The 17146-nt window shown below is 49.9% G+C and overlaps 1 pseudogene; it reads right to left on the bottom strand.

Moving 5' to 3' along the window:
* Window positions 1-11: 11 nt before the first annotated feature.
* LOC119955049 lies at window positions 12-329 on the bottom strand (annotated as a pseudogene).
* Window positions 330-17146: the final 16817 nt, after the last annotated feature.

The following is a 17146-nucleotide window of genomic DNA, read 5'->3' on the forward strand; positions in this document are numbered from 1 at the left end:
AATAATGCAGCCTAGAACTGGATGACTTGGCCCTCCCTCTTCTTAACTCCTCCCAACTAAAAGTGCTTGCATCTCTTGATGGCCAGCATTCTCTTTGAGCGACAGTGGGGCTCCACAAACTCCAGTCTCAGCACAATCTTCTTTGTGGTCTTAGCCTTTTTCCAAAATATAGGCTTTGTCTGTCCACCATAACCACTCTGTTTTCTGTCATAGCGTCTCTTACCCTGAGCGTATAGGGAATCCTTTTCCTTTTACTGGGTAATCTTGTGGGTCTGGTGCCTACGGCATTTCTTGCAGTATGTCCTCCGTGTCTTTGGTACGTTGACCATAGTCCCGGGCTAGCGGTGAGCGGAAAGCAAAAGTGATTTTATTCGGATAATCACAAAGGTGAAATAAAAGCAGAGGCTATTCCTGAGCTGAGGGTCAGACAGTTGAAGCCACAGCTGTTCTCTCCACCATTAAGATGTTCTAATATTGCGGGGGTGTAAGTGGGCGGCATGATGACGGAGAGATTATGTGACCGAATTATGGCGTCGAAGTTGTGAATATTCTACGTTTTGCTTACTGCTACTGACTAGTTAATTTCCTCTTGCTGTTTGTTTTTGAGTTCAATCCCCTTTTCACAGTCAATTCTCCAAGCAGCTTATCATTTTAACCATTTCCTGTGAGCACGCCTTTTATTGTGAACTTGCCTTCACTTCAGTTCCTGAATTTCAGCAAGAGTTCAAATTTGCCGTCAGCTGCAGTTTACAAAATCTTTTACTTAAGTCATTGAAGGGGCCACAAACTGCAAGTGAAGCTGATGACAGTGAGGCTCTGATAATGAAAGCAAAATACTGCAGATGCTCGAAATCTGAAATAAAAACAGCAAGTGCTGGGAAAGCCCAGCAGGTCTGGCAATATCTGTGGAGAGAGAAACCAAGTTAATGTTTGGAGTCCAATCTGACTCTTCAGAGAGAAAGAGTTTTGAGTCTTTGACAATGAGTCATCCAGACTCGAAACATTAGCTCTCTTTTCTCTCCACAGATGCTGTCAAACCTGCTGAGATTGTCCAGTATTTTCTGTTTTCCTTTCAGATTCCAGCATCCGCAGTAAATTGCTTTTATGACGCTCCAGAACTGGGCTCAGGTAATGGATGGAATTCTCTGCACCCGGAAAAAATCGGCAACGCCGTCGTGAACTCGGCCGAGTTTCACGACGGCTCCCCACGGCCCCGTTCCCGAGCGATTCAGGCCCCGGAAATGGGCTAGGAGCGGGGCCGCGGGAAACACGTGGGCGATGACGGCAGAATGGTGCGACGCCCGAATGACGCCGCTCCGTGTCGTAAAAAGGCGCGGGCGACCAGGTCAGCAGACTGAGAGGGAGGATGACGGAGCCACGGAGGGCCGCGCCGAGGTTCGCAGAGAATGAGCTGGAGACCCTCCTCGATGCCGTGGAGCAGCGGAGGAGCATCATCTGCCTTAGAAGAGGGCATCGCCTCCCTGTCAGTGTCGTGCGACGGGCCTGGCGTGAGGTGGGTACAGCAGTGAGTGCTGTGGGGCTGACCCCTTGGTCTGGGGAGCAATGCAGAAAGAAGCTCCACGACCTAACCAGGGCTGCCAGGGTAAGTGCCCAGAGGGTGCCCCCGGGTCACAACAACCCCCCCTCCCCCAAGTCCCCTCATCACCCACCTCCCCCCCCGGGCACGAGGGGGAGGGGGGGCGAGAGTGAGTGGAGGGTGGTTAACAAAGTTGTCACAGACCCACATGAGCGCTGCGACCCCCTGGAGAGATGCCATGGTTTAGCTGCAACTTTTCCCCCAACCTGTGCCAATATCTGAACGGCCTGCTGATACCTGCCGAATTGTAATGATCTATCTATGCCCCCCCCCAACAGGACAAGACTGCGCACAACAACCGGAAGCGCAACAAGACCGGAGGGGGTTCCCCCATAATGCACCCCCTGACTGCATTTGAGCAGAGGGTCTGGACCTTGTTGGGGGATCTGGCACCCGAGAGGTTGCGCAATGCGAGGTTGGCGGTGCAGAACCAAGTGAGACAACCCTGCATGACAACCTTCCCCCCCCTCCACCCCAGCCCATCCTCTCTCCCCTCACACTCAGCCCACTGGACCCCCCCCATCCTCTCTCTTCACACTCAGCCCACTGGACCCCCCCCATCCTCTCTCCCCTCACACTCAGCCCACTGGACCTCCCATCCTCTCTCCCCTCACACTCAGACCACTGGACCCCCCCCATCCTCTCTCCCCTCACACAGACCACTGGACCATCCAACGCCCGGCCGAGCGTGACTAAATAACCCCGTCTTATTCTGTTCCCTAGGGCGTACTGACGAACATCCAGGGCCGTCTGCTGCCACACCAAGCCGGACATCCGCCACCACCACCGCACCCAGGGCCGCACGCCAGAGAGTGGCAGCACGTCAGCCAGGAGGGCCATCGTCCCAACCTGGGACGGTCCAGCAGGGTGCACACACAGCGCCACACTCAGGAGACTCCATTGAGGGAGACGATGACATGGGCCGCGTGCGCCCTCCGGCCAGATATTAATGGGACGATGACACCACATATATTATGATGGATGAGGACCTAGAGCTTGCGGCACTGTTATATCCCACACACTCAGCCCACTGGACCCCCCATCCACCATCCCAGAGACACTCGACTCGGTTGGGCAATTAAGTGATGAGGCTCCTGGGTCACGGTCTCGTGTGCACCACACAGCTGAGCAGGTACAGCAGGTGGAGGTCGGAGCAGCCAAGGGCCCGGACTGTCGGAGGGCAGCCCAGACCCAGCATCCAGCTGGCTCCCAGACGTTTCCCGGGTTCCTAGATTTACTCGACCCACCCGCACAGCCGATGCATTTTGAAACCCAGGGACACAATGTCGGGATGAGGGCTGTCTTCCAGCAGCTGCAGATGCTGCTCATGGCAGCCACCCAGGCCAACACAGCACGAGTGGCATCCGCGGTCGAGGCAATGGGTGAAACGGTTTCAGCCATGGGTCAGGTTATGCAAGGCGTTGGGCTTCACGTGCACGCGTCATCCATGGCCCTGGACAGGGTTGCCCTCTCACAGGGAGCAATGCGCCAGAGGCAGCATGACATTGCCGGCGCGCTACGGACCTTGGCCAAGTCCCAGCAGGTCAATTCCCAAGCGCAGCAGTCAGTCGCGGAGAGCATCAACCGCCTGACGCACGTGCTGGATGGCGTCGCGCACTCACAGGTTGAGGTCGCACACTCCCTGGCGGGAATGTCTAACTCCCTGGATTCCGTCTCTGCGAACCTTCGGACCCTGGTGGAGACCGTTGCAGGCCTCCAGGACTGGCAGCGCCAGGTGTCGGTGGGGCGACGGGGCACCTTCCCGCTCGCACCTCTGTCCCAAAGTGAGGCCCGGGGGCCACCGGGCTCCCCGAGGGAGGAGGATGTTCTGGGGTCCGTCCCATTAACTCCATCACGGGACGTCCCAGAACGCTCGGCCTCCCCCCGTCCCATCCCTGGTGCATCGGGTGGGCAGCGGGTAGGGCAGGGTGGCACCACATCAACCGAAACGCCCGCGGAGCAGCCTGGCCCAGCAAGGCCGGGTCGCCCCAGGAAACGAGTGCCGACGGGGAGACATGTCGCAGGGGGTGATTCTCAGCAGTCCGCCTCCACACCTGCTGTACCATCTGGGGATCCACCTAGACGTAGTGGTAGGGCCCGTAAGGCAACGAAGAGGGACACAGAGTAAGTTAGCACGGGTGAAGGGCACAGATTAGTTGTAGGGGCTAGGGCATCTGTACATAATATTCACCATTAAACTCACTGTTGCACCTAACTTATAAGACCGTGTGATTTTTCCGCAGCCACAGGGATCGTGATGGTGACCGAGTGTCGCTGGGGTTGACGAGCGGTGAAACTTCGGTGCCGGGTGTGTAGTCCCTTCCCCCCCCACCCCCTCCCACAGCTTCCCCATGCGGGCACGTGATGGAGTGTCCCTGATGAACTCAGCGACCACCAAGGTGGATGGTTCAGCTATTGCCATGGGTCAGACTCTCTCTAACGATTCCGAGCTCACAGCTCATCGCAGAGCGGGCTGTCATCATTCAACATGGCACTGATCACACCCGCTGACACAGCCATCAATGTCGTGCCATACCGTCTGGCCCCAGTGGTAAGGATGATGTAGAACTGGAGCAGTGTACGCAGAGCGGGGGTGTGGGGGGATGGGGGGGGGGGGGGGGGGGGGGTGGGAGTTGTGTGTTGACCGTCTGCACGACTGGCGATGCAGGTGGTTGTGTTGCTGTTCAGCGGGGACGTCGCGCGCGGCGCATGAATCTGGCTGCCACCAACGCGTTGCGCGCCCGCTGTCCTCGCCGGTGCCGTCGTGCAGCGTCCTGGAAATCACCAGCACCCGGGTCCTGTCTGCGAGCTGCGGCCGCCACTCCACCGACCTCCTCCTCCTCCTCCGTGTTGGCACCACTGCCACTGGCTTCTCCCTCCGCCTCCTCCACCAGAGCACCTCCCCTCTGCATCGCGATGTTGTGCAGCACACAGCAGACCACGACAATGCGAGCCACCCTCTCAGGCTGGTACTGCAGGACTCCTCCGGAGCGGTCCAGGCACCTAAATCGCATTTTCAGCAGACCAAAGCAGCGCTCCACCACACCCCTGGTTGCTGCATGGGCCTCGTTGTAAAGGGTCTCCGCGTTGGTCTGAGGCCTCCGTATAGGCGTCATCAGCCATGACCTCAGCGGATAACCCCTGTCGCCCAGCAACCAGCCCCTCAGCCGGGGGGGGGGGCCGTCCCTCAAACAGAGCAGGGATGTACGACTGCGCAAGAATGTACGCATCATGCACACTCCCTGGGAAACTTGCGCACACGTGCATGATCCTCATGTGGGGGTCGCATACCACCTGGATATTCATGGAGTATGTCCCCCTCTTTTTTGTGAACTACAGGCAGGCGCATGGGGACATGAACACAATCGATTGCACCCTGCACCATCGGTATCCTGGCCACGTTGGTAAATCCACGAGCTCGTGAATCTTGACTTGCTCGTTCTTCGGAAAGGTGATGTAGCGGTCGGCGTCGGTCACATCACGAATGCACCTGTGCACCCAGTGGCCCCAACCACTGCGCTGAACATAGCTGTTATGTTTGAATACATTTTTCTCACCTACAGAAGAGAAACAACATGTTAGACCAGGGGTGTCAAACTCAAATACACCGTGGGCCAAAATTTAAAAATCGGGACAAGTCGAGGGCCGGACTGGTTCAATGTTTTTTTGCAAAACTTATTGAAATGAACTTATTGAACCTGGAACTAATAAAGCTTAGGTTATTGCCTATAAAAACAACATTAAATATTAAATAAATAAAAAAATTAGTTGCATTTATTTCTTACTCCTTTATCTGGAGCTTTTCCAGAGTAATTTCTAATGAAAACATTTTTCCACAGGCCAACACTTTGTGATTCACACTATACCTGAATAAACTCGGCATCAGCCATATCATACGCCATAGGCGCTTCAATTGCTGGGGCCAGCTTTAATAGTAATTAAATATTATTAGGGCAGCACGGTGGCCTAGTGGTTAGCACAACCGCCTCACGGCGCTGAGGTCCCAGGTTCGATCCCGGCTCTGGGTCACTGTCCGTGTGGAGTTTGCACGTTCTCCCCGTGTCTGCGTGGGTTTCGCCCCCACAACCCAAAAATGTGCAGAGTAGGTGGATTGGCCACGCTAAATTGCCCCTTAATTGGAAAAAATAATTGGCTAATCTAAATTTTAAAAAAAAGTAATTAGATATTATCTCGCGGGCCAAAGATAATTCCACCGCGGGCCGGATTTGGCCCGCGGGCCTTGAGTTTGACATATATGTGTTAGACGGAGGTTAGTCGACACCTCGGCAGCCGCCTGCCACAGGATACCTGTGTGTCCCCGTACCGGGCCTGGTCGCGCTGCTGACACGCGGCCAGCCTAACCCCTGGTCACTTTCTGCGTCCAACGGGCAGTTAACAACACGTCCTCCTCACTGATGTGTCAGTGGCCTGTGGCCATCAGCCACAGGGCAACCAGTGGCAGTGTCCTCGTGACCGTCCTGCAATGGCAGGGCGGCTGACATGTTGCATCTGGGGGTCGACTCACTCCCCCTCCCCCCCCCACTACTCGCTCTCCCTCCCCCCCCCACTTGTCCCTCTCTCTCTCCCCCCTCTCCCTCCCCTTCCCACTTATCCCTCTCTCTCCCCCTTCCACTTATCCCTCTCTCTCTCTCCCCCCTCTCACTCCCCCCTCCCACTTGTCCCTCTCTCTCCCCCTCCCACTTGTCCCTCTCTCTCTCTCTCCCCCCTCACTCACCCCTTCCACATCCCTCTCTCTCTCCCCCTCACTCCCCCCTCCCACTTGTCCATCTATCTCTCTCCCCCCCTCTCCCTCCTCCTCTCACTCCCCCCCTACTTGTCCCTCTCTCTCCCCCTCTCCCCTCCCTCTCACGCCCCCCCCCCTCCCACTTGTCCGTCTCTCTCTCTTCCCCCCCTCTCCCTCCCCCCTCCCACTTCTCCCTCTCCCCGCCCCCCTCCCACAGACCGCAGCGTTCTCGGGGATGCCTTCCCCAGTCTGCGGAGACTCCGGGACAGTCCGCTCACCTCCTAACTCCTCGTCAGCCAGCATGACTGGCTGGCGAATTTTAAAACCAGGTGTGGATGGCGTCGTGGGTGGGGAGAATAGCGGGAGCGCGTTGGACCGGCGTCGCGGGGAAAATGGGCGCAACCCGCTATTCTCCGAACCGGCATGGGAGCGGAGAATTGCGGCCAATGTTTCCATATGCGTGCTATTCCTAACCATTTCCAGGAGGTGGTGCTGCATGGAAACAATTGATTGCTGCTTGATGACAGAGCAAAGACGAGGCAGGAAGTGAGGCAAATTCTGAGTATCTCATCAATGAAGTCAGGACAGTTCCCAGAACGAATGACCAGCAGCTCAAGGGAACAGCAGTTGCACAAGAGACAATTCAAGGAAAGGCCACTGAACAGCTGAGAGACGGCTGCTAAGCTTGCTCAATAGCCTGTGCAAGAGTAATCCTACAGTTAGAATAATAATAAGCTTTATCATTGTCACAAGGGGCAGCACGGTGGCGCAGTGGGTTAGCACTGCGGCCTCACGGCGCTGAGGTCCCAGGTTCGATCCCGGCTCTGGGTCACTGTCCGTGTGGAGTTTGCACATTCTCCCCGTGTTTGCGTGGGTTTCGCCCCCACAACCCAAAAACGTGCAAGCTAGGTGGGTTGGCCACTCTAAATTGCCCCTTAATTGGAAAAATGATTGGGTACACTAAAATTTAAAAAAAAAAATCATTGTCACAAGTAGGCTTACATTAACACTGCAACGAAGTTACTGTGAAAAGCCCCTAGTCGCCACACTCCGGCGCCTGTTCGGGTACACTGAGGAAGAATTCAGAATGTCCAAATTACCTAACAGCACATCTTTCGCGACTTGTGGGAGGAAACAGGAGTGCGCAGAGGAAACCCACGGGGAGAACGTGCAGACTCCGCACAGTCAGTGACCCAAACTGGGGATTGAATCTGGCAGCCTGGTGCTGTGAAGCAACAGTGCTAACCAAAAGTAGGATAGTCAATGTGAAACCTCAAAAGACCTAAAGGATTTAATATAGCGAAATTATTTTGCTTCTTTCCTGTTCTCCGCTCCCTTATTTCTATCTCCACCCAATCTTCTCCCACCTCTGTTAAGGTCTAAAATACATATACATATTGAAGGCTGATTGTGGCTTTAAAATGGCCCTCATATCTTGAGCAACAGAGTTTTCAATGTATAAAACTGATTAAAATAATAAATCCATAAATTGCTAAAAATTTACATTCCAAGTGCCAATTGGTGAAACTATTTCCCCATTTTCTAATGTGTACACATCATGGAATGAGTTTTAATTTTCCATTCATAACTTGCCTGAACTAATTTGGTTTTGAAACATCTTGCATAATCCAGTCTAAATTATATTAATAGCTGTCAAACCAAACCAATCAGCACAGGGATGCACTGTAAGACTGAATAAATTGTGGTTAACTCCTACTGCTAAAAATTAAAGATAAAGTAAATTACATAAATTAACAATGCATTCATCATCTTTGACAATATATTTAATAGCATCACAAGGTTAAATGATCATAGGCAAAAACATAGTTTACATGTTCCACAGTATTTCAGCATTATTTGGGTTTTGCTTAACCATGATGAGACAGTTATGCCCTTTGTCAGATTACAGTGCAGTTTAGCAAGGTTATGTTTATGGTGTGATTGATATATTTCCAGTACTTACAGTCCCCCATACAAAGGACCTTGTCCTTCTCTGTATTTGACCTTTGCATCATTGGGTGGTTTTGCCACCTTCTGGAATGTTCTACTTCCCACTTGGATCATCTGTAGTGAATTGCAATCAGGGATTTTAACCTCTTCATCAGCCACCTTCTCACCTTTGCTTAACTAATCCAGCAACTAGAAGTTTCTCTATTATCAGAATGCAATTTTAGCACTGTTCAATCATTTGAGTTGCCATCTACTAGATGTAACAGATGTAATAGCTTTACAAGTCATGTTTGATTAAACACCTATAGCAGAAATCTCTGTTTCAGAGACGAAGTGTTGATGTCAACGCAGAATTTGACTTTCATGACAGCAAAACTGGTGCCACACCTGGACAGATTCCGCTACTGTTAAGGGGTAGCACCGGCGCCACGTGGAACACAATCGATTTCAATGGAAAATGGTGCAGGTTTCACCTGGCCCACAATTGACACTTGGGAGGCTGACAAGCTGCAGCCGTACATACACATTACACTCGCCAAACACACTCATCCCAGACATCCCAGAAGGGGCCTCACGGTAGCATGGTGGTTAGCATCAATGCTTCACAGCTCGAGGGTCCCAGGTTCGATTCCCGGCTGGGTCACTGTCTGTGTGGAGTCTGCACGTCCTCTCCGTGTGCGCGTGGGTTTCCTCCGGGTGCTCCGGTTTCCTCCCACAGTCCAAACATGTGTGGGTTAGGTGGATTGGCCATGCTAAATTGCCCGTAGTGTAAGGTTAATGGGGGGATTGTTGGGATATGGGTTACGTGGGTTTGAGTGGGGTGATCATTGTTCGGCACAACATCGAGGGCCGAAGGGCCTGTTCTGTGCTGTACTGTTCTATGTTCTATGTTCTACAACAAGATGGCCGGTTTTGCTGGAGCGTGCCCATACAGCTGATGGGTTGGCTGAGGTCAGAGGACACGGAGAGGGTGGCCTGCGGTGACACCTTTGCAACCCGTGGCCCCAGGTTCATAGCGGGCTGTCAGCGTCGTGCGCAGCTGCATAGCTGCCTTGCCGGCTGTGGCAATGGTGTTCTGTGCACATCCACCCTGACCCCACAGCCCACTCCCAGCCCCCCTGCCCTGGCAGAGGCCCCACCCAGTGGCACAACTGTCAGCAAACTATGGCGCTGTTGGATACTTTCCGTACCCCCTCTCTCCCTCAGCAGCCAACACCAGTTTTACGATTTTTAAATCAGAAATGAACCGTGCCATCGTGAATTCGGCCCATCAGAGGCCTCGGAGAATACCGGATCAGGCCCACTGTGCTGTGCAAACAGTGCCAATGGGGAATGGGACAACTCATCGCCACCGACTCATCGCCAGCCCAACTCATCGCCAGCCAACTCATCGCCAGCCCAACTCATCGCCAGCCCAATAAAAACAGTACAGTCAACAGACTTCTTAACAGCGCTCTGGAGTGAATGGAATCTATTTAAACAATTTAAACCTATAGAAAACAAAGGACATTTTAACATATTTTTCAGTAAATTGACTCTATATATATATTGCATATATATTTATTAACATGATAATCCTCCCACATCTATCCACGCAAACGCATCCACACACACACACCTGCATAGGTTCAGATTTGGTCAGTTGACTGTTTACTGTATATTTTTCAATAAATTGACTCTATTTAAAAAGTGCCCAATATAAAAACGATTGTATTTAACCAGAGACGGACGGAAAACACAATACAAAAAAAGTAACTTACAATTAACAGCGTCTATTTCAATAGAGCCCTACAGTAAACAGTCAACTGACCAAATCTGAACCTAATCAATTTCACATTTGTCGCTCGCATGTTCCATAACCCTGGTGTTTGTCAATTTCAGCTATTCAGACGAAAAGCACAAAATTATATGTGGCAGGTGCGAATATACATATAATTATGTTGTGTAATGGACATAAGTAAGGACAAACTTTTTTCTACAAAACACCGTGAGTATTTTGCCAAACCTTGCAGTGTGACAGAAATCTTTATTAAATTCTACCTCTCAAACCAGAAATTTCTCATTGTATCTGATTTGTATTGGAGTGTCTGTCTCAGCCGACCAGTGGTAAAATGAAGTTTAGATGCATTTTTCCGTCCGTCTCTGGTTAAATACAATCATTTTTATATTGGGCACTTTTTAAATAGAGTCAATTTACTGAAAAATATGTTAAAATGTCCTTTGTTTTCTATAGGTTTAAATTGTTTAAATAGATTCCATTCACTCCAGAGCGCTGTTAAGAAGTCTGTTGGTTTAAATAGATTCCATTCACTCCAGAGCGCTATTAAGAAGTCTGTTGGTTTAAATAGATTCCATTCACTCCAGAGCGCTGTTAAGAAGTCTGTTGACTACTGCTTTTATTGGGCTGGCGATGAGTTGGGCTGGCGATGAGTTGGGCTGGCGATGAGTTGGGCTGGCGATGAGTCGGCGGCGATGAGTCGGCGGCGATGAGTCGGCGGCGATGAGTCGGCGGCGATGAGTTGTCCTAGACCCTGTCCACTGTATGTGCATTCAGGTACGTATTGAGGTCACTGCCGAGGTGACGGAGAATTGCGATTTGGTGTCAAATTGATTCTGGCGGCAGAACCCATTCTCCGCTCAATTACATTTCGCGAGGACATACACAACTTTCCTCAGGATTCTGATGTTCCTAAAGGCAGTCCAAAAATAACGTTCTGTTTTTGAGTGGATAAAATATTTTTTATCTTTTAAATAATGAAGTTAATCCCATTTAAGGATCTCTCATTATTGGGTGTTCCAACAAGGTGATTAATCATATGGATTTTTTGCAAGCTGTCATTCAGCTGGATATACACATTAGAACCTGTAATGACCAGCTGTTAAGTCATCTTGCAAAGGACAAGTCTACATTTAAATACTAAACTCACTTCTTTTTCCAGTTGCGCAATCAAAGTTAACGGGTTGGATTCTCCGCACCCTGATGACGAAATCGTGGCTGGTGCCGAGGTGGAGAATCCATTTCGACGCACGAAATCAGGACCAGCACCGGTCCCCTGATTCTCTGGGCCCCAAAAAGCGACATACTCGGAGAGTGCACAGCGCTGCATATCACCTACCTGCGACCTTTGCTGGTGGCCCACCCCATGATTTCCCCCCCCCCCCCCGACCGGCCAAAGCTCCGACGGTGTGTATCTAACATGGTTCTGCCGGTCGGTATACTAGCGTGGCAGCTGTGGACTCAGTCCGCGGCCGCCCTGGGGGGCCTTGTATGCGTCAGAGCAATGTTTGGCCGGGTGGTCAGGGTCAGGCGCCCGGCCATCGGGGACACTATGTTCAGGGTCCAGCTCCATGGTCTGAGTCCACCATGGATCACCGCGCGGCCACTGGAGGCCACTGTGTGAATGCGCAGCCTTCAACCCAGAAGTGCCCATATCTGCAGCAAAAGCTGCTAGATTTACTCTGGTTCTCTGCTAGCCTCCTGCAGGGCTCGGAATAAGTGGCACTTTCACGCCAGTGTTTCTCTGTTAACTGGTTACTTCTGTTGCTTCACAGTGCCAGGGACCCAGGTTTGATTCTGCACGTTCTCCCTGTGCGTGGTTTTCCTCCGGGTGCTCCGGTTTCCTCCCACAATGTCCCGAAAGACATGCTTGTTAGGTGAATTGGACATTCTGAATTCTCCCTCAGTGTACCCAAACAGGCGCCACAGGTAGTGTGGCGATGAGGGAATTTTCACAGTAACTTCATTGCAGTGTAAGCCTACTTGTGACACGAATAAAGGTTATTATTTTATAGTTTGAGGTAGATCATGACTTGGTACAAAAGTGCAAAAGGTGCGATAATGAGTCAAAGCCCATCTTTTACATGTAATAAAAACAAAATAGTGCGGATGCTGGAAATCTGGAATAAAATACGAAAGTACTGGGAAATCTCAGCAGGCCTAACAACATCTGTGGAGAGAGAAACAGAGTTAACATTTCAGTCTGTGACTTCTTCATGTTGTACGTTCTCATTTTGACTTCAATGGAAATATGAATCAGGAGACATGTAAATCAAGCTGCTGACTCATTATCACCCCTTTTGCATTATTGAACAAAACCAACACGTACGTCTTTGTTTACTCAAAGGAGACCAAATACTGGAGACTGGGCAATTGCTTTGCAGATCGCCCCCCATTCAATCTGCACGCATGATCGCTTCCTTTCGCATGTCATTTCAATTGTATACTGTGCTCCTATTCTGATCGTTCTGTTCTTGAACTGCAACAGTGTAAGCACAAGTTTGAGGAACGACACCTCATCTTTCAACTTTTTAAAATTTAGACTACCCAATTCATTTTTTCCAATTAAGGGGCAATTTAGCGTGGCCAATCCACCTAACCCGCACATCTTTGGATTGTGGGGGCGAAACCCATGCAAAACAAGGAGAATGTGCAAACTCCGCACAGACTGTGAACCAGAGCCGGGATCGAACCTAGGACCTCAGCGCCGTGACCCACCGTGCTGCCCTGTCATCTTTCAACTTGCCACTCCCACAGCCTTCTAGATTCAACGTTCAACAATTTTAGATCATGACCCTGCCTTTATTTATTTGTTTTTGTTTTGCTGATTTGTTCTTTTTCTTTCACTTTGCATTCAGAAGGTTTCTAAGCAACCAATCGCATCTCAACTAGACACATCATTTGTTTCTTTACCCATTTCAACTCTCTTTGGCTTGTAGTCTGAAACCGTCTGTCATTTAATCTCGGCTGTCTTCCACCCTTTCACAGACTTTTCCTTTTGTACTTCTCCCCTTCCCTTCCTCACCCCCTCACCTCTCCCTTTTTACTTGCGCAAAACCTATTATATTTCTACCTTTCCTCAGTTCCGATGAAACGTTACAGACCTGCAACAGGCAACGACACCCCTCTACAAGAAAAGAGTGAAGTTTGGAATTCCATATCCAGCTTGTTTGTTTGTTGGGTCACATATATCAGAGTCATTAATTTTATTTTGGTATGCTGGAGGAGGCGAGTATTTTTATGAGAGACCATGGACTGAGAAGGCTTGTGAGGACACTGAACTTTGGAGATGGCAGTATGGGGAATGCGGGTGTGTATGATGGGTGGATTGTTGCATTTATTCTGTGTGGGTGTGAATTAGGTAAGTGTGTCCAACTGTTTTTAGGGAATTGCTGTTGAGGCATGGTAGAGGGGAAGGGGGATAGATGGTTGCTTCGAATGGGAGCCACCATGCTGGCAAGCAGGCGAGTTAATAGGAGTGCAGTGGGGAGACGGTCTGGGGAGGGGGTGGTGGGGTGGGGTGTTTTTTTATTTCTTTGTTCAAAGGAATGGGAATTGACTTGGGCAGAGTTGGCGTGGCACAGTTGGCTGAGGGAAAATGGTGGTGGACATCTTGGGGAGGCCCAGAGAGTGAACGAGGCGAGGATCTGGAGGAGCTGGTTAAAGTGGGTTTATGGCTGATTGGGGATGGGGAGAGCGGGGTATTTCCCCCCCCCCCCCCAATCTGATTGATTACATGGAACATGCGATTGAATGGGACGATTAAAAGATCTCACATTTTTGCTCAATTAAGGGGTTCGCAGGCAGACGTGTTCTTCAGGAGAGGCATTTAAAGGTGGGGGGACCAGTCGAGGTTGAGGGAGGCTTGGTGGAGCAGCTATTCTATTCGGAGTTGGATATGAAGACAAGGGGAGTGGCAGTGTTGATCAATAAGAGGGTGGCTTTTAAGGTGGGAAGTAGAAGGAGGTGGGGACGGCACGGTGGCACAGTGGTTAGCACTGTTGCTTCACAGTGCCAGGGTCCCAGGTTGATTCCTGGCTTGGGTCATTGTCTATACATTCTCCCCGTGTCTGCGTGGGTTTCCTCCGGTGCTCCAGTGTCCTTCCACAAGTCCCGAAAGACGTGCTTGTTAGGTAATTTGAACATTCTGAATTCTCCCGCTGTGTACCCGAACAGGTACCAGAACGTGGCAACTAGGGGCTTTTCACAGTAACTTCATTGCAGTGTTAACGTAAGCCTACTTGTGACAATAAAGATTATTATTAGTAAAATCTACCTGTGGGTAGTTTTGTGATGGTGAGTGGGAGGATGGAGGGGGTTCCTGTGGCGCTGGCGAATGTGTATCCCCAAAGTTGGGACGACATGGAGTTCTTGAGGTGCAGATTGACAAAGATTCCGGATCTGGACACACACACACACATCTGGCTCATTATGGGGTTGGGAATTTTAATATGGTATTGGACCCTAGGCTGGATCGGTCGTATCCCAAGTCCCTAAGGGTTTGGTGATGGCAAAGGAGCTGTTGGAGTTTATGGAATGCATAGGAGAAGCAGACCCATGGAGGTTTGAGAGGCCTAGGGTGAAGTAATTTTCGTATTTCTCCACTGGGTGTACTCCTGGATTGACTTCTTTGTCCTGGACAAGGCACTGCTGGCATGGGTGGTTGGATCAGAGTATGCAGCAATCATGGTGTCTGGCCATGTGCCACATGGGTGGATTTGTGGGTGGCGAGGGGGGTCCCCAATGACCACAGTGGAGGTTGGATGTGGGGTTATTGGCAGATATTTGAAAATGCCTCCAGTAAAATATTTTTTTAAAAGGTACATCACACAGGAAATGTTTCAAAAAGGATTTAGGCTTTGAGCTGTGACGTTGTGTGTTGGAAATCCTGGAAGTTCTGAGATATTTTGAAATTCCGTAAATAAACTGTTTGAATTTAGAAGTAAAGTCATTGCTCATAAATAAGTAAGATATGCGGCAACCCGGCAAACTAGATAACTGGATTCACCCCAGTAAAAACGTTAGCTTTAATCATTTCCCCCAGAGATGCAATTCTGCCCTGAAAACAACCCTGTATTCTATTTTCTACCTACATGGTGAAAATTAAACCCTTGGTTTTAAATATATTATTCAGAATTTAAAACTTTGAATACTGTAATTGCAGTGCATACCATTAGGTGTCAGAAAGGTTACTCCACAGATTTACTGTTTAATTTCCTCTAAATCACTTCACAGGTCATTTGGAGGTTATCGGTTGCCTGGGAGCTCATCACATCTGATGATACAACTAGAGCTGTAAATATTCATACCATTGTGCAAGAAAATAGATTGCTAGTTTGCATATGGTGAGAATGTAAAATGTTATGTGCGAGATTCTCCATTGGCTGACACCAAAATTAGGAAACACGATTGGGTGGAGAATAGATTCCGACAGCAAAATCACAGCGGCGCCGATTTGACGCCAAATCGCTTATCTCCGGTGCCTCGACAGCGGCATCAATGCGATCTGGAATGCATGTACAGTAAACACCGTTTGCATACCATTAGCGGGCCTGACCTGGTATTCTCCGGGGCCTCCACGATTCTCCACCTCTGATTAGCCAAGTTCCCAATGGTGCGGTTCACTTGTGCTTTCAAAAAACATTAAATCGGCATTGTGGCTGCTGAGGGAGAGAGTGGGGGTACGGAAGGTGTCCAACATCGCCATAGTTTGCTTACAGTTATGATGTTACACCACTTTTCAAGAAAGGAGGGTGTGAGAAAACAGTGATCTACAGGCCAGTTAGTCTCACATCAGCTATTGGGAAAAATGCTGGTCAGAGAGCTTCTGCCAGGGCCAGAGGAGTAGCAGGGCGTGGCCAGGTGGCGGTCTGTGGGGTTGAGGTGTCCGGGCATCGAACACCATTGTCGCAGCCAGAGAGGCAGCCATGCAGCTGTACATGTCACTGACAGCCCACTGTGAACTTAGGGTCACGTGGTATGTAGGTGCTCCCCAGGTCACACCTGCAGATGCCCTCTGGCCCCAGTTGACCAATCAGCTGCATGGACGTGCTCCAGCACAACCAGTGCCAACTTGTTGGCTGCACTGAGTGTGTGTGGGGATTGTAATGTGTATTTGCGGCTGCAGCTTGTCAGCCCTCCTGAGTATCATTCAAGGACCCAGCGAATATTGCACCATCAGTAATTTCATAGAATTTACAGTACAGAAGGAGGCCATTCGGCCCATGTACAGGCTCCTGGAAAGAGCACCCTACCCAAGATTAACACCTCCACCCTATCCCCATAACCCAGTAACCCCACTCAACACTAAGGGCAATTTTGACACTAAGGGCAATTTATCATGGCCAATCCACCTAACCTGCACATCTTTGGACTGTGGGAGGAAACCGGACCACCCGGAGGAAACCCACGCACACACGGGGAGGTTGTGCAGACTCTGCACAGACAGTGACCCAGCCGGAATCGAACCTGGGACCCTGGAGCTGTGAAGCGATTGTGCTATCCACAATGCTACCGTGCTGTTATAGCAAAAGATCCATTGGGAAATAGTGATCAGAAAATCATTGAATTCCATGTTCAGTTTGAATATGGCGCACTCCATTTGCAAAGATGAATCTTAAGCTTAAACAAAGCCAATTACATAGTTATGAGGACAAACCTGGCTAATATTTATTGGGTAAGTAGACTAAAAGTTATTGAGATAAATGAACAGTGGGAAACAAATAAAGGAACCATTCAAAATGTTCAACAAAAATACATTCCATTGAAAAACAAAAACTCAGCAAAAAAAAAAAATCTGTGTCTCACTCAGGAGGTTAAGAATAGAATTAGATTAAAGGAAAAAACTTGCAATATTGCAAAAAAAAGTAACAAGTCTGAAGATTGGGAATATTTTAGAAACCAGCAGAGGGCCACCAAGATGTTGATAAAAAGGGGGGGGAAATATAACATGAGAGAAAAGCAAATTACTGCGGATGCTGGAATCTGAAACGAAAGGGAAAATGCTGGAAAATCTCAGCAAGTCTGACGGCATCTGTAGGGAGAGAAAAGAGCTAACGTTTCGAGTCCAATGACTCTT

This window comes from Scyliorhinus canicula, chromosome 20 (assembly GCF_902713615.1).
Source record: "Scyliorhinus canicula chromosome 20, sScyCan1.1, whole genome shotgun sequence".
Taxonomy (NCBI): Eukaryota; Metazoa; Chordata; class Chondrichthyes; order Carcharhiniformes; family Scyliorhinidae; genus Scyliorhinus; species Scyliorhinus canicula.